Source organism: Schistocerca nitens, chromosome 1 (assembly GCF_023898315.1).
Source record: "Schistocerca nitens isolate TAMUIC-IGC-003100 chromosome 1, iqSchNite1.1, whole genome shotgun sequence".
Lineage (NCBI taxonomy): Eukaryota > Metazoa > Arthropoda > Insecta > Orthoptera > Acrididae > Schistocerca > Schistocerca nitens.
In genome coordinates this window covers 547,695,768-547,722,039 of record NC_064614.1, presented here as the reverse complement: position 1 = coordinate 547,722,039, position 26,272 = coordinate 547,695,768, and the positions used below count along the sequence as shown (strand labels likewise).

General features: G+C 44.5%; 1 protein-coding gene across 3 annotated transcripts in view; it reads left to right on the top strand.

Moving 5' to 3' along the window:
- LOC126254123 (cation-independent mannose-6-phosphate receptor) overlaps positions 1–26,272 on the top strand; it is a 633,915-nt gene that overhangs the window by 57,719 nt on the left and 549,924 nt on the right. The gene's annotated exons all lie outside the window — the stretch shown is intronic.

Here is a 26,272-nt window from a genome sequence, read left to right as displayed (position 1 = left end):
CATGCCTGTATTCTGCTCACCTGCCTTTTCTTCATTACAAACTTTTTTGATGTGTATGGGTACTGAGGCATAATACACTTTGCATAATGTTTGCTTACGTTTTTTGTGATACTTCCTTGCTCCAGACCGTGGTTCTTGTGCTCTAAAGGAAAACATTAGATTGCCTTCACCTTTCATTAATCTCCTCATTCCTCCTGCTTTTTTCTGTTTTGGACCCCATGTACTTGCAACTTTCCACTTCCCATTGTACTGCCCTCTAGTACACCTGTTGCCACCATCCTCTTATTCCTAATTGTCACCATAATTTCACATTTCTTTGCATTAAATTTCAGTCCACGGTGCACCACCACTTCCTCGCATGCATTTAGCCTTTCCTTTACCTCTCCTCCTCCATTTCCCCACATCATTTAAATCATCTACAAATGCCATTGCTTTCATATTTTTATCTCCTATTTGTGCCACCACTGCTATCATTATCTCATTGGTAAAATTGATGAAAAGTAAAGGAGATAGTGCCTGTCCCTGATTTAGCCCATTTTTCTGTTATGTCTTATCTCCTCCTACTTTTACACAACTCATGCTTCCTTCATGAATTTCCTTTATTCTTTTTATGGTAAGCCTTCCAATTTTCCTTTGCTGAAGGGTTTCTCTGATCTTGCTTCTGGGTTTCCCAGATCTTGCTTCTTTTCACACTATTGTATGCCTTCTCGATTTTCAGGAGTACCATTACTAAATCTTCACCATATTCTTAGTGTCTCTCATGAACTTGCTTTACTGTAAAAATTAGACCCCCTGTTTTACTTACAGGTCCAAACCCATATTGCTCCTCTTCCAGCCCTCCTCGTGCTATCTTTTGTACTCCCTTTTTCAGAATATTCTGAAATACAATGGCAGCATGACACATCAAAGAAACTCCTCTATAATTTTGACTAGTTTGCTGCAATCTGTCTCAAAAATTGGCTCTATAAATTCCTTATTTCAAATCTTCAGGTGACCTCCTTTCTTGAAATACCTTATGTCCTCCTGCTCCTCATTTTCTTCTTCCATATTTCCACTGGGGTTTAGTAACTTTCCAAAATACTCCCGCCACATCTCCTTGATTTTCTGTACATTCTCAGCTTCTCTTCCTACTTAATTGATCATCCTAACATTTTCCATCATGCCTAGTATTAACCTTTCCATAGAGGACTTCCTTACTCCCTTCACTGTCCCCCCAGGGGGTCCACAACTCTCTTGTGGATACATGCGTGGCGAGCACGGGGCCCAGAGCTTTTGGAGCCTTCCTTCTTTCCAGGGCTGCATTTCCTTCCCCTTCCCCTCTTTTCCTCTCCTTCCTCCTTCCCCCTCGCCCTCTCCTCTCCCTCTCTTGGTGTCCTTGCTTATGTTGGCCCCTGCTATCCTCCTGGCTATGTTGGTTTTGCAATTTATCTTTGTTGCGTAATCACCTCCTCCTTTTGGCACTCCCTGGCCCCCCTCTGGGGTTTGACCTCCATTACTAAATTTCTCTTCGGTAGTGTGAGCCATTTGGGGAAGAGCACATTACCTAGTGTCTCCGACCTGTGCCCTCCTAGTACATTCCACCTTTTCTTTCACGTCGTTCTCTGATGCTAGGGTGCATAGCCAGCATGATAGCCAGCCCGTGTGGTGGGGTCGCTATGTACCCTTTTGGTTGAGCCTCCTGAACACACAGGGATCACACTTCTGATACCCGATCTGTGACCACCTCATGCAAGCCTTGCAGTGGTTGCTCGTCATCCTGGAGCATCGGAACTCCCGGTAATGGCCGCCGTGCCAGACGGCCCTTGTTGTGGCTGGGTGGCGCTCGTGAGGGGAGCCCCTGATTGGAGTGGGTGGTATCAGGGCGGACGCTATGCAAATGAAGCGCAGGGGAGCCCCTGATTGGAGTGGGTGGTATCAGGGCGGATGCTATGCAAATGAAGCGCATACGGGTCCAGAACTCTGGCCGTTCTTCTGCGGCCGTCTCTCTGCGTGGAACTGATTCTTCTAGTGCTGCTTCTCCTGCTCCTTCGGCCTTCCCTTCCATGGCTACCCCCTGGGAAGAGGGTCAGGCCCGTCGGCTAGGGGCGAAACCTTTCCCCCGCTATCTGGTTTTGCACCAGGACTGATAGGGATACTTTCACCGATACCAAACCTTTATTCTTTGTGGAACACATTGAAGACAAGTTTGGCGAAGTGGACTCCCTGAGCAAGATGCGGTTGGGTTCGTTGCTGATCAAAACTGCTTCAGCTGCCCAGTCTGGAGCCCTTCGTGCCTGTACCCATCTTGGCACAATTCCTGTGTCCATTATCCCCCACCAGTCTCTAAATATGGTTCAAGGTGTGATTTTTCACAGGGACCTCATCCTTCAAACTGATGAGAAACTTCGGGACAATCTCGGACAGCGGGGTGTTCACTTTGTTCGGCGTGTTCAGAAGGGTCCTAAGGACAATCGCATTGATACTGGTGCCTTTTCCTGGCCTTTGGAGGGGATACCCTCCCTGAGAAAGTAAAGATTATGGTTTATCGATGTGATGTGAAGCTGTACATCCCACCTCCTATGAGGTGTTTTAAGTGCTTGCATGTCTTCCCGCTGTTTGCAGGCCCCTCTCTGTGGTGACTGTGGAAGTCCACTCCATGAGGGGCGTACCTGTGTTCCCCCTCCTGTGTGTGTTAATTGTCATGGCAATCATTCTCCACGTTTACCAGATTGCCCAGTATATAAGAAGGAAAAGAAGATACAGGAGTATAAGTCCCTTGATCATTTAACCTACACAGAGGCTCGTAAGAAGTATACACATCTTCACCCTGTGTCCATGTCTAGTTATGCTTTAGTTACATCTTCACCCCTTCCTCCCCCTTCCTTACCGCAATCCCAGACCTCTCTCCTCCCCGCCTCCCCTGCGGCTCCCACACCTTCTCCTCTGGGCACTGCTCCCCCTCCCCAGCCGGAGAAGTGTCCCACTCCTTCGGCATCTGCCGGTCAAGGGCGCCTCTCCCGGGATGCCTCTTCCCGGCACCTTCCAGGCCAAAGGTCTGCTGCCACGCGACGACTGTGAGAACCGCAGTCTGTCGGCCCCCAGGTCGCCCGATCTCTTTCTGTTCCCGATCTTGCTGCAGCTGGCTCCATTATGCCACACAGCCCTCCTCGATCTCAACCAGAAAAGAAGAAGTCCCGGACAAAGAGCGTATGGTTTCACAAGATGTCCCATCCCCGGCTTCACCACTGGATTCCGACCTGTCATTCATGGATGTCGCCCCCTCCTTGTCGGTGAAGGGTGGTGACCCGGCGGTATGACTGGCTTTAGCCTGTTCAACCCCCATTTAAATCATCATTCTGTGGTTATCCAATGGAATTGTAATGGACACTACCATCACCTTCAGGAATTGAAATCCCTTATTTCGTCTTACCTGCAGCTTGTGTGGTTCTACAGGAATCTCATTTTACTGATGATCACTCACCGACCCTCTGCGGGTTCCGTGTTTTCTGTCGAAATCGGTTCGGACTCCTCCGGGCTGCTGGTGGCGTTTGTACGTTGGTCTGTACAGACATTGCTAGCACGTGGATTCCTCTTCAAACTACATTGGAAGCGGTTGCTGTTGGGGTCCACCTGGGCTCCGAGGTCACGGTTTGCAATCTTTATCTCCCTCCTGACAGGACTCTTACACCTGCTGCCTTAACTACCCTTCTTCAGCAACTTCCTCCTCCCTTCCTCCTTCTCGGGGATTTTAATGCTCATCATCCCTTGTGGGGCAGTGCATTTCCATCTAGACGAGGTCTTCTCTTAGATCAGTTTATTACAGACCATGACTTGTGCCTTCTTAATGGTGGCTCCTCTACTCATTTCAGTGCCGGTCATGGTACCTTTTCTGCCATTGATCTTTCTCTTTCTTCTCCCTCTCTCCTCCCGTCATTACACTGGTCACCACACAACGACCTTTGTGATAGTGACCATTTCCCATTGATTCTCTCTCTCTCTTGCTGCTCCCCGATGGACAGGTTACCTCGTTGCTCTTTCCAATGCGCCGATTGGCCTCTATACACTGCACAGGTCGTGTTTTCTCCCTCTTTGTCAGGTTGTATTGATGACGTCCTATGTGACATGTCTGACGCGATAGTTCGCGCTGCTAGCCTTGCTGTACCGCGCTCATCTGGACCATTTTGTCGCCGGCAAGTCCTGTGGTGGAGTACGGCCATTGCCATTGCCATTGCCATCCGTGATCGCCATCGAGCTTTGCAATACCTTAAGAGGCACCCATCCATTGCCAGCCTTATTACCTTTAAGCGCCTTCGCCCTAAAGCCCGTTATTTGATCAAACAGAGCAAGCGAATGTGTTGGGAACGATTTGTTTCTTCCCTCGGTTCTACTCTCCCTATGTCACGGGTATGGGCTACACTTCGCTCTCTCCAAGGTTGCCATTGGCAGTCCACCCTCCCAGGCCTTCACCTCCCAGATGGCCTTTGTACGGACCTGTTGATTCTTGCAGAATATCTTGCGACCCATTTTGCAATGGCATGAGCATCAGCCTCCTATCCAGCTGCTTTCCTTCACTGGAAACAGCGGGCCGATGCTTCCACTTTGTTTTACCCCTTGTCAGTCAGAATATTACAACATACCATTTACTGAATGGGAATTTCTTTCCACACTTTCTTCTTCTCATGATACGGCCCCTGGCCCAGACTCCATTCATAACCAACTGCTTCAACATCTCAGTGCTCCACAACGGCAACATCTTCTTCGGGTGTTTAACCATCTGGCTCCAGGGTGACTTCCCTTCTCAGTGGAAGGATAGCATCGTGTCTCCTGTCCTTAAGCCTGGTTAGAACCCCCTATTTGTTGACAGCTATCGGCAATTAGTCTGACCAATGTTGTTTGTAAGTTACTTGAACAGATGGTAGTCCTTCGGCTCAATTGGGTCCTCGAATCTCGGGATCTATTGTCCCCTTACCAGTGTGGCTTCTGAGAGGGACGGTCTCCAATCGATCATTTACTTCACTTGGAATCCGCAGTTCGGCAGGCTTTTTCCCAGCGCCGCCATTTGGTTGCAGTATTTTTTGACCTACGCAAGGCCTATGACACGGCCTGGCGCCATCACATCTTACTTGCCCTTCATCAGTGGGGTCTTCGGGGCCCACTCCCGATTTTTATCCGGCAGTTCCTGTTCCATCGGTCATTCAGGGTTAGGGTTGGTACTGTTTTTAGTTCTCCACGGACCCAGGAGACGGGCATCCTACAGGGTTCTGTCTTGAGTGTACTTCTTTTCCTCATTGCTATCGATGGACTTGTGGCTTCTGTCGGTCCTTTGGTCATCCCTGCCCTGTATGTGGATGATTTCTGCATTTGGGTTAGTTCCTCTTCGATGGCATCTGCAGAGCAGCAGCTCCAGGGAGCTATACGGCGTGCCTCTGCATGGACCCTCTCACATGGGTTTCAATTCTCTCCTTTAAAATCGCGGGTGGTCCACTTCTGTCGCCGTACTACGATCCACTCTGATCCAGAGCTCTATCTTGATGCACAACGATTGCCTGTGGCCCCACACTTTCGTTTCCTGGGTCTTCTTTTCGACAACAAGCTCACTTGGTTGCCCCATATCAGACTTCTGAAGGTAGGATGTTTCCGTAAACTCAACGTCCTGCGCTTCCTTGCCCACTCCTCTTGGGGTGCGGAGTGCTCCCTCCTCCTCAGTCTTTATCGTGCTCTAGTTCTGTCTCGCTTGGACTATGGTTGTCAAGTTTATGGTTTGGCTGCTCCTTCCACACTGCATGTACTGGATCCAGTCCACCATCGTGGTATCCGTTTGGCCACTGGTGCCTTCCCTACTAGCCCTGTTGATAGTTTCCTGGTTGAAGCTAGGATCCCCCCCCCCTTTTCTGTTCGGCGGTCCCAGCTTCTGGTGTCTTATGCACTTGCTGTGCATTCTTCTCCCACTCATCCTTTCTATTCTATCCTGTTCCAAGACCAAGGACGTCGCCCACCTGATTCCCGCCCTTGGGCGGGTTTACCGGTTGGGCTCCGCCTTGCGTCTCTTTGCTGTGATTTTCAGCTTCCTTCTTTGTCCTGTCTTCCTCGTTCCCTCCCCTCCACCCCCCCTTGGTTAGTTCCTTGGCCTCGAATTCAGATGGATCTCCGCCGAGGTCCGAAAGATTCCATTCCCCCGATGGTGTTCCGTTCCTTTTTCTGCTGAATTTTATGTGAGTTTCGGGATGCTGTTGTTTTTCACACTGATGGCTCTAAATCTGCTGATCATGTGGGGTATGCCTTCACGTCCTCTGTTGGAACGGAAAATCATCTGCTGCCACCTACATGTGGGGTGTTTACTGCGGAATTGATGGCAATTTCCCAGGCCCTTACCTTTATTAAACAGTCCTAACACAACCGCGTTTTGTTATGTATGGACTCAATGAGAGACCTTCTGGCTATTGACCGGTGTTTTTTGCGCCAACCCTTGGTCTCTGCCATCCATGACCATCTCGCTGATATTCACCGTGCTGCTTGTTCCGTTGACTTCCTTCGGGTCCCTGGCCATGTGGGTATCCCGGGTAATGAGTTCGCTGATTGTTTGGCTGGGGGAGCAGTCACTTACCCCCCCGTCTTCTGTAACCCCTCTTGTAGCAGATTTACGGCTTCACATCAAAGCCCACTTTGCACAATCATGGGCCAACTCTTGGGAGTCTACTTCCCTGTCTAATAAACTGTGCGATTAAGGTGACACCAGACCCGTGGCGTTCTTTCTTTCGCCTCTCCCAAAAGGACTCGACCACACTGTGTCGTCTCCGCATTGGCCACATCAGGATGACTCATGGTTTTCTCTTGCGTGATGATCCAACCCCGCTTTGTGATTGTGGAGTCTACCAGTCAGTAACCCACATTTTGGTTGAATGCCCCCTCCTTTTGGCTCTGCGTACTAAGTACAGACTCCCCCGCACTTTACTTCTGATGTTGGCTGACGATTCCCAGATGGTCTCCCTGGTTCTCGGTTTCCTCTGGGAAAGTGGTTTTTATTCTCAGTTTTAAGGTTTTTAATCTCTCTCTCTGGTGTTGGGGCAGGGCGGTGAGTGTTGGGGTATCTCCCACTGTAAGCTGTGTTTAGAGTTTCCCGACTCCCCTCCCTGACCGAGATCCTCTTTTCTTCCCCTTTTACTCTGTTTTTATCAATTTTTTTTTTTTTTTTAAGGATTGGTTAGTCTCCTTTTCCCATACGTACTTCTACATTCTAGCGGTTGCACCTTTTTAAGTCGCAGGTGGTCTTGCCTCTGCTGCTTCAGCATAGCATTGGATTCACTCTCTTGCTGACTTGGCTCATTTTGTTTTTACCAGTAACAACATGACAGCCCTTTCACATTTTTTAGCCTTTTCCTTTTCATTGTTCCGACTTTTCTGAGATGTCACTATCGGAATGGACTACATTTGAAACAAGGGACTGATGACCTTGCTGTTTGGTCCCTTAAACCCCAACCAACCAACCAACCAACCTTCACTGTCCACTTGCATAATTTTTTTCCAGTCTTCTACCACGGTGTTTCTTTCGACATTTTCGTATCACCTTTTCTTCTGCCCACTTTTTCTGCTGCTTCCACCATTGTTGCTTTTAACCTTCCCATTCCTCCTCTGATGACTGCATTTCATAACTTAGTATGTTGCTCTTTGCTGTTCTCTGAAATTCTACTTTGCATATCTGTTCCTTCAATTTCCATGTTCATATCCTTCTTCCCTGTCTTTCTGCCCCCTTTTCCTCTTTAATCCTTCTGTCACTACAAAAAGGTGGTGGTTGCTATGTAGGACTTCAGAAGGTAGTATGTTGACATCTGTGACTGTTCTCTTTTCATCCTAGTGACATAATATGTCGTATGCCACAGATTTACTTGGAAAAATAATGGTTGTACCATATTATTTTGTGGATGTTTATTGAAAAGTTATGTAAATGTACTGAACTGTCAGGTAGGATACGCTTGATGTTGATGTCTTCAGGCCAAAAATTGGTTTAACGTAGCTCTCCCTGCTATTCAGTCCTGCGCAGTCCTCTTCATCTGTGAAAAGCTACCGGAACTTAAATACTTCTGAATAGCACTTCCTGTCAATCTAATTTTTCAGACATTTGTATTCCCATTTGCTTGCTTCATCTACTGTACTTTCATATTTTCTCCTTTCATTAATTAAATTCAATATTGTCTGTGTTACCCAAAGATGTCTACTAGGCCTTGTCTTTTTATCTGCTTGATTGTCTGCTGCCTTCACTACTTAATCTCTCAAAGCTACTTATTTGTCATGTACTGTATGCCTTTCCCCTGTTCTTGTCACGTGTAGCTTAATGCTCCCACTGAATCTCTCAGTAACTTCTCATTCTTTCAACTTACCCAGGTCCTACCGCTTTTATTTCATACCTTTTGCAGTTCCTCCAGCATTAACCTACAGTTCGTAACCAGTAAATTGTGGTCAGAGTCCATATTTGCCACATTAAAAATCTGTTTCTGATATCTGTCTTGCCATTATATAATCAATCTGAAACCTTCCGGTGTCTCTAGATGTCTTCCAAGTAAGCAGCCTTGTTTCACGATTCTTAAACCAAGTTTTAGCAATGATTAGAGTATGCTGTGTGCAAAATTCTACCAGATGGCTCCCTATTTCATTCCGTTCCCCTGGTCCATATTCACTTGCTGTTTTCCTTCTCTTCCTTTTCTTATTGTCACATTTCAGTCCCCCATCACAATTAAATTACCATCTCTCTTAACTATCAGAATAATTTCTTTTATTTCATCATAAATTTCAAACTCTTCTTCATATGTGGAGCTAGTTGGCATGTAAACTTGCACTACTATGGTGGGTATGGATCTTTATGATAATTTTCATAGAAATGTTAAATATGAACTTAGCAAACACTGAGTAATTGTACGGCTGTGGGATGTCCACACAGGAACAGTGAGTCACAACTTTTCTGTACAGAATTCAAGAATTGATTTTAACACAATCCAAAATAGCTGTAAGACCTCACGTAGGTGTTGCACGAGTGCTGTCTGGTCCCAGACCTAACAACATTGTTAAGAATACCGATAGAGGTGTTGCTTGTTTAATAGTTCACTGGGTACTGACTGTTTTGGTGCTGAGGTTCCTTACATAAAAACTGGTGCATGAACATATTGTGAAGTTGGAAAGTATATAATGATTTGAAAGATGGCTAAGTCATATTTTACTATTGAGAATGGACCATAAGTATTAATAAACGGCTTAATCAATTAGCGAAGTATGTCATCTGGCACTAAAGTTAGGTCAAAAAGAGTATAATGGCAAAGATTGGAAATTAATATGCACAGACAAAATCTGCAATGGAAGATGTAACTGGTTACAGACTTTACTGTTAATCATTTTGTAAGTTACATAGTTCCAGGTAATTCAAAATACTTTATTGGGAAGTGAGGGTGAAGTCATTATGATGAGAGCTGCTAATTAGCTCTCTAGAAATTTACTCTTGTGTGTTGCATTAAGAAGTTTGGTTACCCACATTTTTTAAAACTTAATAAGGTTTTCATTAAAGTTAACTATATTATGACAGTAACTATAGCAAAAATAACTGTTGGAACAATAAATCCGAGTGAAACTCATTTCGGTTAATGTTTTAAAATATTCATGCATATGCTACAGGTGCATTATATAGGTGATAGTATCAAAATTGGAATAATGGATATAGAGAAAAAAAAAAATTAACTTTAGTAAGGTGTAATAAGAGCAAATGGGTGGTTCCAGCTTACTCTTGTTTCATTATGCCCCCTCCCCCTGCCCCTTCAATTGAGTTATACAGACAGATATTAATAAATCACTTTTAACTCGAGTGTCATAGCAGGAATTACTGTTGCTCATTGATGAGAAGCTGAAAGAGGAATTTGACGATTTGTTCAAGCGTATGCTCATTTTGGTGTACTTTTTATTCAATGACAAATACTTTGAGCAGACTGACGGTGTCACAACGAGTAGTTTTTTGCCAGCCATTGTGGCCCAGTCATTTTATGGAAGATTTTGAGGAGAAAGCACTCCAGTCTGCGGAGTTCATATCGGCAGGTGGCTCACGCGAAGAGGGTCCTCTTGTGGCCAAGGGCACTACACAGTGTGATTGACAGCATCTGTGCATGTGTTGAAGCTGTTGGTTCATCATCCAACAGGTGATGTAGCTGTTCCTCCCACTACCTATCAGCATGCCTGCACTATTGGTCACTGAATTTGGCACATTCATGCCTGCATATTTCCTTCTCAGACTGGCAGAAATAGGAGGCTTCAGTCTCAGCTTCAGCAATGCGTTTGCACATCTGGCTCAGGTGACTGACAGCTTAGGGAAGTTACGTAGGAATTTTACGAAGGAGGAGCAGGTAGTGATAGTGGGTGGAGCAGAGAAACAGTACTGATAGGGACGGGGAATATGGTGTAGGTAGTGACCCGGTAAAGATAGCTGACGTTATATTGTAGAAATTCCATGACGATATTCGATGTCTAGCGTGAGGGCCATATTTACAGTGCTAATTTAAGTAATCTGACATTTAGAATTTAACAAATACATGTGCTAAAAGGACTTAACACCAGTCATCTTCATTACATAAGAAATGAACACGTGTTGTATGACTTATTAGACAAATACATGTTTGCACATACTGAAAATTTCTACAGCAAATACATTTTTTTAACAGTGTCGTTACATTGTTCGTGGAAATTTTGTATTTTATGTTTTACGTAAAACACCTCACGCTTTGTTGTGAGTTGTGCCCACTCCTTTTGAAGGTCCAAGCTGTGGACCCATTTTCCAGACACTTTTCTCAAGGTCAGTGGTTTTTCGCATGCAATAGATTTGACCAACTGTCAGAGTCGAGTGGAGAGGAGCCTCTTGTAGCTGTAGATGTAGAGAACATGCAGCAGTCCTCAGCAGTTAGGAGGCCAAGGTCAGTTGCAAAGTCTAACAGAAAGAAGAAGGTTTTGCTGCTAGGTAGTTCGCACGGTAGAAGTGTGGGCCAGCAGTTGCAGGAAGTGTTGGGGAGTGAGTACCAGATCAGTAGCATTATGAAGCCTAGTGCAGTGTTGGCTCAGGTGACTGACTGCTTAGGGAAGTTACGTAGGAATTTTACGAAGGAGGAGCAGGTAGTGATAGTGGGTGGAGCAGAGAAACAATATTGATAGGGACGGGGAATATGGTGTAGGTAGTGACCCGGTAAAGATAGCTACTCAAACCGGTGGCACTAGTGTGCATTTCGTACAACTGTTTCAGCGTGATGGACAGCCTCATCTTAATGTGGCTGTTAGGCGCATTAACATGGGACTGGAGAGGGTCACATTTCAGTGGTGCCAGTTGGGTCTGTCAGTAGATCGGGTTTCACTAGGCATTGCCTGCACCTCAGTATGGTATGGGAAGGGGAGGCTGGCAAAGCCTATAGGTGACAGTGTACTGGGTGGTGGTGGGATCACTCATGGAAAAATTCCTGTAGTAGCTGGTGTTAGAGCTGCACCTTTTTTTAGGTTGAAATCAGCTGATAGGTATACCTGCTTAAAGGAATTAGAGGACGTCATGTTTCCACGTAGAGAAGGAATTAGCATATTTCATCAAAATATAAGAGGTGTTAGATATAAGGTTAGTGAATTGCTTATAGATGTAGACTCTGAAATTATTGGTATGTCAGAGCACCGCTTAAATAATTTGACAATTCAGAGGCTTCCTTTACCAGGATACAGTTTATCTAGCTGTTTTTCAAGGAGTTTGTTGCAGGGTGGGGACTGGCCATGTATGTAAAAAACAGTATTCCATTTGAGTATGTATCACGACACTGCACTGAACAGATATTTGAATGTTGTGCGGGGGCAGTTGTATTTAGTGAAACCAAACTTCTAATTGTTGTTGTTTATAGGTCCCCTAACTCCAACTTCAGAGCATTTCGCACAAGCTAGAGAGAGTTCTTGATTCACTTTATAGGAAATACCAGAAATTAGTTATATGTGGTGACTTCAGTATTAATTTTGTATATGAAGGTGCAAGAAAAAGGAAAGTGGTAGATCTCCTAAATTCGTATTATCTGATGCATACTGTGTTTTTTTTTTTTTTTTTCCAAGTAGGGTGCAGGGGAACAGTAGTACAGCAATAGACAATATTTTTAAGCATTCTTCATTGCTAGATGGACCTTTCAGACCACGATGCACAAATTTTAACATTAAAAGGCTTTTGTACTCAAACAAATGCCTTATATAATTACAACTACGTAGGAAAGTTAATTCAACAACAATAGAGAGTTTTTTAAGCCTTGTCAAGGAACAAGAGTGGCAGCATGTTTATAGTGCCGATAACATAGATGATAAATATAATGCTTTCCTTAACACATTTCTCATGCTTTTTGAGAGTTGCTTTACATTAGAACATTCTAAATGGGGTACTAACAGTAGTAGGCAGCCTGGGTGGCTGACTAGTGGGATAAGGGTATGATGTAGAACGAAGTGGTAATTATATAAAAATGTTAGAAGTAATCACAATCAAGCCACAGTAGCCCATTACAAACAGCACTGTAAGGTGCTTAAAAATGTTATTAGGAAGGCAAAGAGTATGTGGTATATAAATAGAATAGCTAATTTACAGAATAAAATTAAAACCATATGGTCAGTTGTGAAGGAAGTGTCTGGTCAGCAGCACAAGGTCGATGATATAAAGTCAGTTTTTAGTAAAAATATTTCTGTTACTGGTAAATCAGATATATGTACAGTATGTAAAAAATCGTTTTCTGAGCGTTGCTGGTGAATTAAGTAAAAATTTAGTTTCTACAGGGTATCATATAACTCTCTGGCAAATGCCTTTTCGAGACTGATGTCTGAAATACTTCTCTGTGATACAGACAGGAGGGAGATTGAGTCAATAATTAAATCACTCAAGACTATGGACTCTCATGGATATGATGGAGTGCCTAGCAGAATAATAAAGTACTGTACTCCACATGTAAGTCCTGTATACAGCCATATTTGTAATTTTTCGTTAGGAATGGCCAGTTTCCTGAACAATTAAAGTACTCAGTAGTAAAGCCACTTTATAAAAGGGGAGAAAGGGATAATATAGACAATTTTAGACCTATTTCTATGCCATCAGTTTTTGCTAATGTTACTGAAAAGGCTGTGTATGTAAGGATAATTGTTCATTTTATACATTTTATATCACACGATTTTCTGTCAAATGTACAGCTTGGCTTTAGAAGTTGTTTAACAACTGAACATGCTATATACTCTTTTCTCTGTGAGGTACTGGATGGGTTAAACCAAAGGTTTCAAATGCTAGGCATATTTTTTGATTTAACTAAGGCCTCTGATTGTGTTGATCACAAAATATTGCTCCAGAAGTTGGGCCATTATGGAATACAGGGAGTAGCTCACAATTGGTTCACCTCTTACTTTAGCAACGGACAGCAAAAGGTCATTATTCACAATGTTGAGAATGGCTGTGATATGGGGTCTTAGTGGGGTATGGTCAAGTGATGGATGCCCCAGGGATCAGTGCTGGGGCCACCCCAATTCTTTATTAATGCAAATGACATGCACTCTAGTATTACAGGTAACTAAAATATATATCTGTTTGCTGATGACACTACCTTGACAGTAAAGGAAGTTGGGTGCAACATTGGCTCAGTTTCAAATAGTGCAGTTCATGACCTAAGTTCATGGCTTGTAGGAAATAAACTAAAGCTAAATCACAGCAAGACTCAATTTTTACTGTTTCTAACACACAATTCAACAAAACCTGACATTTTAATTTCATAGAACGGGCATATGATTAGTGAAAGTTAATAGTTCAGATTTCTAGGTGTTCAGATAGATAGTAAACTGTTGTGGAAATCCCACATTTAGGATCTTGTTCAAAGACTTAATGCTGCCATTTTTACTGCTTGAACTGTATCTCAAGTTAGTGTTTGTTTGACATGAAAATTACTCTACTTTGCTTATTTCATTCGCTTATTTCATGTGGTATTATATTTTTGGGTAACTCTTCCTGTTCTGAAAGGATATTTTCGGCTCAGAAACGGGCGGTTCGGGCAATAAGTGGTGTAAGTCCACGAACCTCTTGTCAACCCCTGTTCACGAGTCTGGGTATTCTGACATTGGCCTCTTAATATACATATTCCTTACTGTCATTTCTTGTTTACAATATTAGCTTAATCTAAAGATTAAGCAGCTTTTACTTAGTTAATACTCGGCAGAAATCAAACCTGCATTTGGATCAGACTTCCTTAGCTCTTGTTCAGGAAGGTGTGCAGTATACTGCTGCATCCATTTTCAATAAGCTACCACTTGAATTCAAAAATCTTAGCAGTAATCCATGTGCATTCAAATCTAAACTGAAGAGTTTCCTCATGTGTCAATCCTTCTATTCTGTCGAGGAGTTCCTTGAAAAATTAAGCTGATTCTTGTTGTATTGTTGATTGCGCTTACGTAAACTTATGGTTTGACGTTTTTTGGGTTCTTAAACATTTTATTTTTATCTGTTATAACTTTTATGTTGTAATTTCGTGTACAGACACATTCCATGACCTTGAAGATTTGCTACTCAATTTGGTCCTATGGAACTTGATGTGTAAATAAACAAATAAATAAATAAATTTCAGCACTCAGATATATGAAAAATACATAACGCATCCTGTCTTTGTAAAACAGTACATCTTAATACTAAACCTTAAATAAAGTTTCTCATTTCTTATTTTTATGAAATATAATTTCCAGTCACATACAATTTTTTTTTGCAAAACCTTTAATAAATTCATTTAAAGGGGATGAAAACTGTTTTTAATCCTATAATTCTTTTGAAATATAGATGAAAATTACTGGAATTCTCAAAATTCATTCAATCTATCTGAGGTCATGACTATTTTTGTTTATTTCTGTTAGAGTACCACTCATTGCCTTCATTTATTGTAACCAGATGATCAGTACATCCTTCTATAGTGTATTATTACTCAAAACCATTAGTATCAAAGACCTAATTAACACTTTAATATCATGGGAAATGAAGTATGCAGCAGTATATAATTAATTGTGTGGTCAAAACATTAAGATTTCACTAAACTTTTCTCTAAAGTGCCATAAATTACATATACATAGGGCTACTATAAATGATTCATTTGTTTTCAAAGCTCTATATTTTACAAAGTGTCACATGTACAAACATTACTTAGGTATGAATATAACTCTAAACTCACCATGTTTGCATTTTGAACTGTACAAACGAAATATGAGTTCCCCTCTGGTCACACTACACACGTCCAGGTGGCCCCCCTGCGGGTCCGGGGATTAGAATAGGCCCGAGGTATTCCTGCCTGTCGTAAGAGGCGACTAAAAGGAGTCCCTCCCCCTCAAGGGGGTAGTTAGCACCTGCGTCCGGAGACGGACGGTTCCACGACCTCTATTTGCGGTCATTTTGCTTTTTCACTTCTCGTTTCTTCCTTCCTTTGGTTGGTTCCTTTCTTTGCTCTTCTCCACCTCACTGTCTTCCTTACACTTTCCCCTGCAAAATCTCATTGCCTTCTTCTCCTTGCCTTCTCATTGCCTTCTTATTGCCTTCTTCTCCTTGCCTTCTCATTGCCTTCTTCTCCTTGCCTTCTCATTGCCTTCTTCTCCTTGCCTTCTCATTGCCTTCTTCTCCTTGCCTTCTCTGGTCTCCGCCTCGGCGTTTGAGACAGTCTGTCCTCTCTCTCCCTCTCTCTCTTCTTTTTCCTCTTCTTCCTTCCTCCCTGTGCGCGCCTGAAGGCCGACCCACGCGTTCGCACGCGTAGCCGGTGACGGGGTAACGCGTAATTCCCCGCCCTGGGTAGACATGTAAGGCACGCGCGTACCCCCTGGTAAAGGCCAGGCCCGGGGAGGGGTGATTGCCTGAGCTGATACCTTCTGACCATGCCGATTGGTCCCTCCGTCTGTTTCTCGGGAGGTGTGACCTGAGGTGTAAACATTCACCTAAGGCGGGAGTGCCCTCTGAGAGGGTCCCCACAAGGAAGGAGCGCGCCATCGGAGACGCTGGCAATCATGGGGGATTCCTCCGCAATGGATTCCACTCCATCTCTCTCGACTTCTGCCCAAAAACGGAAACGTGGCCAGCTACCAGTGACAAAAGTACTACCGCCTGCCCCACAGTTCCTCGTCGTTTCTCGATCTGAGGACGGAAAGGATTTTTCCTTTGTCAACCCTTTCGTTATCCAGAAGGGCGTAGATGCCATAGCCGGATCTGTTAAATCTTGTACCAGGTTGCGTAACGGTACCTTATTACTCGAAACTGAGAGCGCCTTTCAGGCACAAAAACTGCTTCGGGCCACACTCCTGTACACGTTCCCTGTCCGGGTGGAGGCTCACCGAACTTTGAATTCGTCTCGTGGTGTTGTCTATACTAGATCCCTCGACGGCTTGACTGACGAGGAGATTCAATCTTTCCTCGCTGAGCAGGGCGTGACGGCTGTCCATAGGGTCATGAAAAAGGTCAACAATGACCTTGTACCGACCCGGACACTTTTCTTGACCTTTGATAGTGTTAAGCTGCCATCGCGCATCAAGGCGGGCTACGAGGTTATTTCTGTTCGCCCCTATGTCCCGACACCTACGCGCTGCTACCAGTGTCAGCGTTTCAGTCACACTCGACAGTCTTGTTCCAATGCGGCTAAATGTGTCACTTGTGGCAGGGATGCCCATGAGGGTGACTGTCCACCTCCGTCTCCTCGTTGTGTGAACTGTCAGGGTGACCATGCCACATCCTCCCGCGACTGTCCTGTCTATAAGGAAGAACGCTGTATACAAGAAATTCGGGTCAAAGAGAAAGTGTCTACCTCGGCTGCTCGCAAGCTATTGGCTAGTAGGAAGCCCACGCTGCTCCCAGCGGGGAAATACAGTACTGTCCTCGCCTCTCCTCGGACTACCAGGGAGGTGGCAACCCAGACATGCGATCTGACCTTCAGCACCACGGTCGTCCGTTCGGCCAGTGCTAAGATCGCGCGGTCGACGTCTCCTCTTCCTCCCATCACCCCACAGGCACCAGCCCCTTCATCAGCTTCTGCTAAGACGAAGACCCAGAAGTCAGATGCACGGGCCTTCAAGAAGGAACCGTCCCGTGCAGACTTCCTACGTACCTCGACCTCCCAGCCTTCGACCGGTACTTCCACCAAACGACCTTCCAAGAAGGCAAATAGGAAGCACAGTTCTCCTTCTCCGCCACGGCGCATTTCTTCTCCTGCGCCACCCAGCGGTTGCCGCCCCAGGCCGTCATCCGTTTCGCCTGGCCGCACCGCTGGTAGCCGAACATCTGGCCGTTCACCGGCGGAGGAAGCTCCCCCTCCCGGCCATCTTTCCAAGATGGCCGATGAACCTATAGACCCAATGGACAATGACTGTCCGCCTACTGATAGCGGCGGCAGTGCTCGCTCGAAGCCAGGCCCTCAGCGGCCTTCGAGGTGACCCCTTCTTTCATCTTCCTTTTTCTTTTCTTACGATGGCACTTATTCACTGGAATATTCGCAGCATTCGCTCCAACCGAGAGGACTTGAAGTTGCTGCTCCGCTTGCACCGTCCGCTCGTCGTCGCCCTCCAGGAAACGAAGCTACGCCCTTGCGATCAAATTGCCTTGGCACACTACACCTCTGTGCGTTTTGACCTACCCCCTGTGGTAGGTATCCCAGCTCATGGAGGGGTTATGTTGCTGGTCCGGGATGATATTTACTAAGATCCGATCACGTTGCACACCGGCCTGCAGGCAGTTGCCATCCGCATTACTCTCCCCACTTTTACATTTTCCATTTGTACCGTTTACACTCCATCGTCGTCTGCCGTTACCAGGGCAGACATGATGCAACTTATTGCTCAGCTACCTGCACCATTTTTGTTAACTGGAGACTTCAATGCCCACCATCCCCTTTGGGGCTCTCCAGCATCCTGCCCGAGGGGCTCCCTGTTAGCAGACCTTTTCAACCAGCTCAATCTTGTCTGCCTCAATACTGGCGCCCCTACTTTTCTTTCGGACGCATCTCACACCTATTCCCATTTAGACCTCTCTATATGTACTCCCCAACTTGCACGCCGGTTCGAGTGGTATGCACTTTCTGATACATATTCGAGCGACCACTTCCCGTGTGTTATCCATCTCCTGCAGCATACCCCCTCTCCGTGCTCATCTAGTTGGAACATCTCCAAAGCAGACTGGGGCCTCTTCTCTTCCAGGGCGACCTTTCAGGATCAAACATTCACAAGCTGCGATAGTCAGGTCCCACACCTCACGGACGTCATTCCACTGCTGCTGAATATTCCATCCCTCACCCTACTTCTTCTCCACGTCGCGTACCGGTCCCCTGGTGGACCGCGGCATGTAGAGATGCTTTACGTGCTCGTCGACGTGCTTTACGCACCTTTAAACGCCAGCCTACAGTGGTGAATTGTATCAATTATAAGCGATTACGTGCACAGTGTCGTCGTATTATTAAAGAAAGCAAGAAAGCCAGCTGGGCTGCTTTCACAAGCACCTTCAACAGTTTTACTCCTTCTTCTGTTGTCTGGGGTAGCCTGCGCCGGCTATCTGGCACTAAGGTCCCCTCACCAGTTTCTGGCTTGACGGTCGCGAATGACGTCCTTGTGGCCCCTGAGGCTGTCTCCAATGCCTTCGGCCGCTTTTTCGCAGAGGTTTCGAGCTCCGCTCATTACCACCCTGCCTTCCTCCCCCGCAAACAGGCAGAGGAGGCTAGGCCACCTAACTTCCGCTCCTCGAATCGTGAAAGTTATAATGCCCCATTCACCATGCGGGAACTCGAAAACGCACTTGGCTGATCACGGTCCTCCGCTCCAGGGCCTGATTCTATTCATATTCAGATGCTGAAGAACCTTTCTCCTGCGGGTAAAGATTTTCTTCTTCGTACTTACAATCGCATCTGGATTGAGGGGGATGTTCCTGCATGCTGGCGCAAGTCTATTGTTGTCCCGATTCCTAAGCCGGGGAAGGACAAGCACTTGCCTTCCAGTTATCGACCCATCTCGCTTACCAGCTGTGTCTGTAAAGTGATGGAGCGAATGGTTAACTCTCGATTGGTTTGGCTGCTCGAGTCTTGACGCCTACTTACCAATGTACAATGTGGATTTCGTAGGCGCCGCTCTGCTGTTGACCATCTGGTTACCTTGTCGACCTTCGTTATGAATAACTTCTTGCGGAAGCGCCCGACCGCGGCTGTGTTCTTTGATTTGGAGAAGGCTTACGACACCTGTTGGAGGGCGGGCATTCTCCGCACCATGCATACATGGGGCCTTCGCGGTCGCCTCCCTCTTTTTCTTCGTTCCTTTTTAATGGATCGACAGTTCAGGGTACGTGTGGGTTCTGTCCTGTCAGACACCTTTCGCCAGGAGAATGGGGTGCCACAGGGCTCAGTTTTGAGCGTCGCTCTCTTCGCCATAGCGATCAATCCAATAATGGATTGCCTCCCAGCTGATGTATCAGGCTCCCTTTTCGTGGACGATTTTACCATCTATTGCAGCGCACAGCGTACGTGTCTCCTGGAGTGCTGTCTTCAGCGTTCTCTTGACCGTCTTTACTCCTGGAGTGTCGCCAATGGCTTCCGTTTTTCTGCCGAGAAGATGGTCTGTATTAACTTCTGGCGCTACAAAGAGTTTCTCCCACCGTCCTTAAGACTCGGTCCCGTTGCTCTCCCATTCGTGGAGACAACAAAATTTTTAGGTCTTACATTTGACAGGAAACTTAGTTGGTCTCCACATGTGTCATATTTGGCTGCCCGTTGTACCCGTTCTCTAAATGTCCTCCGTGTTCTCAGTGGTATGTCGTGGGGAGCGGATCGAACCGTCCTACTTCGCCTATATCGGTCGATCGTCCGCTCCAAGCTGGATTATGGGAGCTTCGTATACTCCTCTGCACGGCCATCCATCTTACGTCGCCTCAACTCCATACAACATCAGGGTTTGCGACTTGCGATCGGAGCGTTTTATACTAGTCCCGTCGAGAGTCTTCATGCTGACGCTGGTGAGTTGCCACTCACCTACCGGCGCGATATACTGCTTTGTCGGTATGCCTGTCGGGTACTGGCAATGCCCGACCACCCGTCTTATCGTTCCTTTTTTGATGACTCTCTCGACAGTCAATACGGGTTGTATGTCTCTGCCCTGCTACCCCCTGGAGTTCGCTTTCGTCACCTCCTTCAACACCTTAATTTTTCACTCCCTGCAACCTTTCGAGTGGGCGAGAGCCACACGCCACCTTGGCTCACCTTTTCGTGCACCAGATCCAACGCTCTCTTCAGCAGCTGGTGGACGTCGATTCTCCGGTTAGCTTTATGTGGGTTCCTGGCCATGTCGGTATCCCCGGGAACGAAGCTGCAGATGCCGCGGCCAAGGCTGCGGTCCTCCAGCCTCGGACAGCTTCTTGTTGTGTCCCTTCGTCAGATTGTAGCAGGGTAATTTGTCGGCGCATTTTATCGTTGTGGCATGCCGATTGGGCTGCACTTACAGACAACAAGCTTCGGGCCTTAAAACCTCTTCCCGTGGCTTGGACGTCCTCCTCACGCCCTTCTCGGCGGGAGGAGGTAGTTTTGGCCCGGTTACAAATTGGACACTGCCAGTTCAGCCATCGCCATCTGCTGACGGCTGCGCCGGCGCCGTTCTGCCCATGTGGGCAATTGCTGACGGTCCGCCACATTTTAACGTCCTGTCTGGATTTTAACACCCTGCGTCTTGATCTTGGCCTGCCCTGTACTGTAGAAGCCATTTTAGCGGATGACCCACGAGCAGCTGCTCGCGTTCTTCATTTTATCAATTTGACAACCCTCTCAAAGGACATTTGATTATGCTGTTTTCTTTTTTAATCCTATGCCTGTCAGTCTGTCTTTTATTGTGTTTGCCCTTTCGTTGCTAAAAAAAAAAAAAAAAAAAAAAAAAAACACGTCCAGGTGGTAGTACAGTTCGTTCCATACGTTATGTAGTAACATCCTGTCAGTGGTCATCACAGAAGCATTGATGCATTCTGTGAACTGTTCCAGTGTTCTTGTTAGTGGGGGTATTGAAGCTCAGTGCTTGCTGTACTATCAAAGGAAAAAGGCACAAGGTGTTAGGTCAGGTGACCTGGGCGGGCAAGCGATCAGAGGCACATCATCTTCACCACTACAACCAATCCAGCCATGCAGAAGTTCACCATTTAGGTAGTGAGAGGGACATCGATGCTCGAATGAGGGGGCACCGTTCTGTTGTAATATGAAATTTTCATTATCAGCAATTAGTCAGCTGTGGAAATAACCACAGGTGCAGCATATCAAGCAAGAGATAGTTGTCCCGGTCTTCTCACAGAAGAAAAACGATCCATGCGACTTCATCTGTGTCATTGCACAGAAAATGTTAATGTTTGGCTAATCTTGTTTATGCATCACAATTTTGTGAGAATTTTCAGTGCCCCACACTCTCACAAAGTGGCGGTTATCTTTTCCAGATAAATGGAAGGTTTTTCATCTGTGAACATCAGCTTGGATGCAATATGTTCTTCCTCGAGTGCTGCTGCATTGTGATAAAAAATGGAAGGCACCAGCCATAACCTTCCAGTTTTAATTGTCGAACTAGCTGCAGATGGTGCAGTTTGAAATGTAACCTTATTCGCAATATCTTCCATATACTTTGCTGCAGTATTTCAGGTTGCATGGACTGTTGTCATGAGCATGAATGCAGAAGTTGTAACATGAAACCTGCCACAGTAGGACATATCCAATTGTGTAAGTGTTGGAACAAATAGATTGATCGTTAATGTACACGTTTCTTCCAGACATGTTGTTGTTGTTGTCTTCAGTCCTTAGACTGGTTTGATGCAGCTCTCCATGCTACTCTATCCTGTGCAAGCTTCTTCATCTCCCAGTACTTACTGCAACCTACATCCTTCTGAATCTGCTTAGTGTATTCTTCTCTTGGTCTCCCTCTACGATTTTTACCGTCCACACTGCCCTCCAATGCTAAATTTGTGATCCCTTGATACCTCAGAACATGTCCTACCAACCGGTCCCTTCTTCTTTTCAAGTTGTGCCCGAAACTCCTCTTCTCCCCAATTCTATTCAATACCTCCTCATTAGTTATGTGATCTACCCATCTAATCTTCAGAATTCTTCTGTAGCACCACATTTCGAAAGCTTCTATTCTCTTCTTGTCCAAACTATTTATCGTCCATGTTTCACTTCCATGCACGGCTACACTCCACACAAATACTTTCAGAAACGACTTCCTGACACTTAAATCTATACTGGATGTTAACAAATTTCTCTTCTTCAGAAACGCTTTCCTTGCCATTGCAAGTCTGCATTTTATATCCTCTCTACTTCGACCAGTTATTTTGCTCCCCAAATAGCAAAACTCCTTTACTACTGTAAGTGTCTCATTTCCTAATTTAATTCCCGCAGCATCACCCGACTTAATTTGACTACATTCCATTATCCTCATTTTGCTTTTGTTGATGTTCATCTTATATTTTCCTTTCAAGACACTATCCATTCCGTTCAACTGCTCTTCTAAGTCCTTTGCTGTCTCTGACAGAATTACAATGTCATTGGCGAACCTCAACGTTTTTATTTCTACTCCATGGACTTTAATACCTACTCCGAATTTTTCTTTGGTTTCCTTTACTGCTTGCTCAATATACAGATTGAATAACATCGGGGAGAGGCTACAACCCTGTCTCACTCCCTTCCCAACCCCTGCTTCCCTGTCATGCCCCTCGACTCTTATAACTGCCATCTGGTTTCTGTACAAATTGTAAATGGCCTTTCGCTCCCTGTATTTTACCCCTGCCACCTTTAGAATTTGAAAGAGAGTATTCCAGTCAACATTGTCAAAAGCTTTTTCGAAGTCTACAAATGCTAGAAATGTAGGTTTGCCTTTCCTTACTCTATTTTGTAAGATCGGTCGCAGGGTCAGTATTGCCTCACGTGTTCCAACATTTCTGCGGAATCCAAACTGATCTTCGCCGAGGTCGGCTTCTACCAGTTTTTCCATTCGTCTGTAAATAATTCGCGTTAGTATTTTGCAGCTGTGACTTATTAAACTGATAGTTCAGTAATTTTCACATCTGTCTCGTACATCTTGCTCACCAGATGGTAGAGTTTTGTCAGGTCTGGCTCTCCCAAGGCCGTCAGTAGTTCTAATGGAATGTTGTCTACTCCCGGGGCCTTGTTTCGACTCAGGTCTTTCAGTGCTCTGTCAAACTCTTCACGCAGTATCTTATCTCCCATTTCATCTCCATCTACATCCTCTTCCATTTCCATAATATTCCCCTCAAGTACATCGCCCTTGTATAGACCCTCTATACACTCCTTCCACCTTTCTGCTTTTCCTTCTTTGCTTAGAACTGGGTTTCCATCTGAGCTCTTGATATTCATACAAGTGGCTCTTTTTTCTCCAAAGGTCTCTTTAATTTCCCTGTAGGCAATATCTATCTTACCCCTAGTGAGATAAGCCTCTACATCCTTACATTTGTCCTCTAGCCATCCCTGCTTAGCCATTTTGCATTTCCTGTCGATCTCATTTTTCAGACGTTTATATTCCCTATTGCCTGCTTCATTTACTGCATTTTTATATTTTCTCCTTTCGTCAATTAAATTCAATATTTCTTCTGTTACCCAAGGATTTCTATTAGCCCTCGTCTTTTTACCTACGTGATCCTCTGCTGCCTTCAGTACTTCATCCCTCAGAGCTACTCATTCTTCTTCTACTGTATTTCTTTCCCCCATTCCTGTCAATTGTTCCCTTATGCTCTCCCTGAAACTCTGTACAACCTCTGGTTTAGTCAGTTTATCCAGGTCCCATCTCCTTAACTTCCCACCTTTTTGCAGTTTCTTCAGTTTTAATCTACAGTTCATAACCAATAGATTGTGGTCAGAGTCCACATCTGCCCCTGGAAATGTCTTACAATTTAAAACCTTTTTCCTAAATCTCTGTCTTACCATTATATAATCTATCTGATACCTTTTAGTATCTCCAGGCTTCTTCCATGTATACAACCTCTTTTATGATTCTTGAACCAAGTGTTAGCTATGATTAAGTTACGCTCTGTGCAAAATTCTACCAGACGGTTTCCTCTTTCATTTCTCTTTTCCAATCCATATTCACCCACTATGTTTCATTCTCTCCCTTTTCCTACTCTCGAATTCCAGTCACCCATGACTATTAAATTTTCGTCTCCCTTCACTACCTGAATAATTTCTTTTATCTCATACATTTCATCAATTTCTTCATCATCTGCAGAGCTAGTTGGCATGTAAACTTGTACTACTGTAGTAGGCATGGGCTTCGTGTCTATCTTGGCCACATTAATGCTTTCAGTATGCTGTTGGTAGTAGCTTACCCGCAATCCTATTTTTTTATTCATTATTAAACCTACTCCTGCATTACCCCTATGTGATTTTGTATTTATAGCCTTGTATTCACCTGACCAAAAGTCTTGTTCCTCCTGCCACCGAACTTCACTAATTCCCACTATATCTAACTTCAACCTATCCATTTCCCTTTTTAAATTGTCTAACCTACCTGCCAGATTAAAGGATCTGACATTCCACACTCCGATCCGTAGAACGCCAGTTTTCTTTCTCCTGATAACGACATCCTCTTGAGTAGTCCCCGCCCGGAGATCCGAATGGGGGACTATTTTACCTCCGGAATATTTTACCCAAGAGGACGCCATCTTCATTTAACCATACAGTAAAGCTGCATGCCCTCGGGAAAAATTACGGCTGTAGTTTCCCCTCTGACTTTGTCCTCCAAATGATAGGTTTGGAAAGTGTTTAAGAAATATCCTTCTTTACTGCATTTCATTAACTTTGGTGTCCAAGGATTTCACTTTAAATGTTTTGTATAGGCAACTAGCATTAATATCAGAGTCGAGGTATTCTTTAGAAGACTTTAATGAGTCTACACCTTTGTTATCATGGTATGACAGTTGACCCATTTTCAGTTTATAGATTAATGTAGCACTCCTCCTCTTTCAAACACAAAATACATCCATAAATGTTTTACAGCAAGGTCTGGAATGACCTCATTCTCCATCAGGAACCACGTTCACTACACTACATTGATGACGTCTGTTCTCCAGTTCAACATATTTATCACTGTGCTGCCTGGAGTGTGGTAGTATTTTCGTTAAATCCATTCAAAATTAACCTTGCTTAGTTTCATTTTGCATATAGAAGTCATGAAATAAATTTGTTCTTAATTCATTTGACAAGGACTTGTATGATAGGCTATATTTGCAGTTCAACTGAATTGGGAAAGATTACCTACTTTAATTTCAATATATTGAAAAACAGTTTCTTATTAAACTAGGTACATTTCCATTCCACGTGTTTCACTACATTAAATACTTAAATGCATATGTTCTACACTGTTCCCCTTTCACATTGAGTCCAACATAGTTCCGAAAAGAATGGAACCATACAGTGTATAAATCGGATACCTCCCTATTTTTTACATGTTTTGCTGGAATTGTTTTCCCAGAACTTGTAATATATTCTGCCCCTTTAACTCGTCCATTGTGCCGTCAAACTTTCACAGGTAAGCAATGTTTTGAGACATTACTAGCATCCTTTTGTTTCTCCATAGCAGAAACGTGCTCACAACACAACATGACGACAATATGTCAGCTATTAAGTACTCATTGTAAAACTGGTGTAATGTAATTCACTGCTGACTGTCAAGCACGTTTAGAATGAAGAAGGCTGTGGAGCTAACATGTACACCATCTGTTGGTAACTGTTAACAACTTCTTACTTTCGTCAGACAATGAAGCGTTTCTAGTATAATATACTCGCGTGCATATAGCTTCTTTAGAGCAGATAAAATCAATTGTGAAAAAAGTGGCACTTAGCATGTTTAGAATGTTGCATCTTCATTTATCAGTGCAGTATTATCTTTAATTTTGTTTTTCTATCCACATTATTTGAACTGTTCTATTCACAATCTGTGCACACTTTTTATCATTTGAAATATTTCTTATTGTTCACTGCCACTGTCATTCCTAGTTAATACTTCCCATTCACTTTTAATCTTAATTTCACTGTCTACCAGTTTGCTCCTCTTACATGTGTGAGTTTGTCTCATCGTAACAAAACAACGAGATGTCATCACATGGTAGGCACCATAAGGGATGGTGCCTTGTTGCATTGTCCATTGTCAAAGTGTTGTAGAACATCTGCAAATTAGTTTCCATGAATTAAAAAAAAAAAATCTTATGGGACTTAACTGCTAAGGTCATCAGTCCCTAGGCTTACACACTACGTAACCTGAATTA